Here is a 2,662-nt window from a genome sequence, read left to right on the forward strand (position 1 = left end):
TCATTTTAAGTTTGGTGTCAATTGCATGCATTCATATGTCTTATTGATCTCCAAGATGTTCTTGATGATTTGCTTGATCTGATCTTTGAATTCTATTGACTTGAGTGTTTTGTGTGTCTCATATGCATTCTCATTTTGTTAGTGTCAGTAGTATACAAACTACTAAGTTTGGTGTCTTGCATGCATTGTTATTTGATTCTTGTTGCATTTTGATTTTTCCTTATTATTAAAAATCCAAAAATATTTTTAATTTGTGTCTTCTCAAGTCAATAAAACAGAGAATTGAAGATTCAGAACATACAGCAGAGGAATTGCACAGAAAAAGCTGGGCGTTCAAAACGCCCAGTGAAGAAGGACAGACTGGCATTTAAACGCCAGCCAGGGTACCTGGTTGGGCGTTTAACGCCCAAAAGGGTAGCATTTTGGGTGTTAAACGCCAGAATGTGCACCATTCTGGGCGGTTAACGCCAGGATGGCTAAAAGGGAAGATTTTGTTTTCAAATCAAATTTTGTTTTAAGTTTTCAAAATCTTTTCCAAATCAAATCTTTTTCAAATCAATTTTTCAATCAAATCTTTTTCAAAATCAATTTCTTTCCATTTTCAAAGATACTTACTATCAATTAATGATTTGATTCAACATTTCAAGTATGTTGCCTTTTCTGTTGAGAAAGGTTTAATGTTTGAATCATATTTTTTCTTGTTAGTCAAGTTTTTAATTTTCAAATCAAATCTTTTTAAAATGTTTTTCAAATCATATCTTCTCAATCACATTTTTTTTTCTAAAAACCAATCATATCTTCTTAACCACATCTTTTTTTCAAAATAGTTTTCAATCAAATCATTTTAATTTCTAATTTCAAAATCTTTTTCAAAAATCACTTGATTTCTTTTCCATTTTCATTTTCGAAAATTAAGTAATGTTTTTCAAAAATGTTTTCAAAATCTTTGACTTAATTTTCGAAAATCACTTCCCCCCTTCTCACATCCTTCTATTTATGGACTAACACTATCCCTTAATGCAAAATTCGAACTCCATCTCCTTTGATAAGTTCGAATTTTCTACTTCTGTCTTCTACTCTTCTTTTCCTCTGACACCTAAAGGAATCTCTATACTGTGACATAGAGGATTCCACATTTTCTTGTTCTCTTCTCTTTCTTATGAGCAGGAGCAATGACAAAGGCATTCATGTTGAGGCTGACCCTGAACCTGAAAGAACCTTGAAGAGAAAGCTCAGAGAAGCCAAAGCACAACTCTCTTTAGAGGACCTAACCGAATTCTTCAAAGAAGAAGAAGAACAAATGGCAGCCGAAAACAACAACAATGCCAACAATGCAAGGAAGGTGCTGGGTGACTTTACTGCACCTACTCCTGACTTCTATGGGAGAAGCATCTCTATCCCTGCCATTGGAGCAAACGACTTTGAGCTTAAGCCTCAATTAGTTTCTCTAATGCAACAGAATTGCAAGTTCCATGGACTTCCATTGGAAGATCCTCATCAGTTTTTAACTGAATTCTTGCAAATCTGTGACACTGTTAAGACTAATGGGGTTGACCCTGAGGTCTATAGACTAATGCTATTCCCTTTTGCTGTAAGAGACAGAGCTAGAATATGGTTGGATTCTCAACCTAAAGAAAGCCTGGATTCTTGGGAAAAGCTAGTCAATGCCTTCTTGGCAAAGTTCTTTCCACCTCAAAAATTGAGTAAGCTTAGAGTGGAAGTCCAAACCTTCAGACAGAAGGAAGGAGAATCCCTCTATGAAGCATGGGAAAGATACAAACAATTGATCAGAAAGTGTCCCTCTGACATGCTTTCTGAATGGAGCATCATAGGTATTTTCTATGATGGTCTCTCTGAACTGTCCAAGATGTCTTTGGATAGCTCTTCTGGAGGATCTCTTCATTTGAAGAAGACGCCTACTGAGGCTCAAGAATTGATTGAAATGGTTGCAAATAACCAATTTATGTACACTTCTGAAAGAAATCCTGTGAACCATGGGACTAGTCAGAAGAAAGGAGTTCTTGAGATTGATACTCTTAATGCCATATTGGCTCAGAATAAAATATTGACTTAACAAGTCAATATGATTTCTCAAAATCTGTCTGGAATGCAAAATGCACCAAGCAGTACTAAGGAAGCTTCATCTGAGGAAGAAGCTTATGATCTTGAGAACCCTTCTATGGAAGAGGTGAATTACATGGGAGAATCCTATGGAAACACCTATAATCCTTCATGGAGAAATCACCCAAATTTTTCATGGAAGGATCAACAGAGACCTCAACAAGGTTTCAACAATAATAATGGTGGAAGAAACAGGTTTAGCAATAGCAAGCCTTTTCCATCATCTTCTCAGCAACAGACAGAGAGTTCTAAGCAGAATACCTCTGACTTCGCAACAATGGTCTCTGATCTAATCAAAACCACTCAAAGTTTCATGACTGAAACAAGGTCCTCCATCAGAAATTTGGAAGGACAAGTGGGTCAGCTGAGCAAGAAAATTACTGAACTCCCTCCTAATACTCTCCCAAGCAATACTGAAGAAAATCCAAAAGGAGAGTGCAAGGCCATTAACATGGCCAAATTCTGGGAGGAAGAAGAGGCAGTGAACACCACTGAGGAAGACCTCACTGGACGTCCACTGGCTTCCAATGAGTTCCCCAAT

The 2,662-nt window shown here is 36.8% G+C and overlaps 1 non-coding gene across 1 annotated transcript; it reads right to left on the reverse strand.

The window, feature by feature from the left end:
* Positions 1 to 1,705: 1,705 nt before the first annotated feature.
* Positions 1,706 to 1,813, reverse strand: LOC127740957 (small nucleolar RNA R71). Its single transcript, XR_008001813.1, has one exon. It is a non-coding gene; the product is annotated as a small nucleolar RNA R71 (small nucleolar RNA).
* Positions 1,814 to 2,662: the final 849 nt, after the last annotated feature.

This window comes from Arachis duranensis, chromosome 7, assembly GCF_000817695.3.
Source record: "Arachis duranensis cultivar V14167 chromosome 7, aradu.V14167.gnm2.J7QH, whole genome shotgun sequence".
NCBI lineage: Eukaryota > Viridiplantae > Streptophyta > Magnoliopsida > Fabales > Fabaceae > Arachis > Arachis duranensis.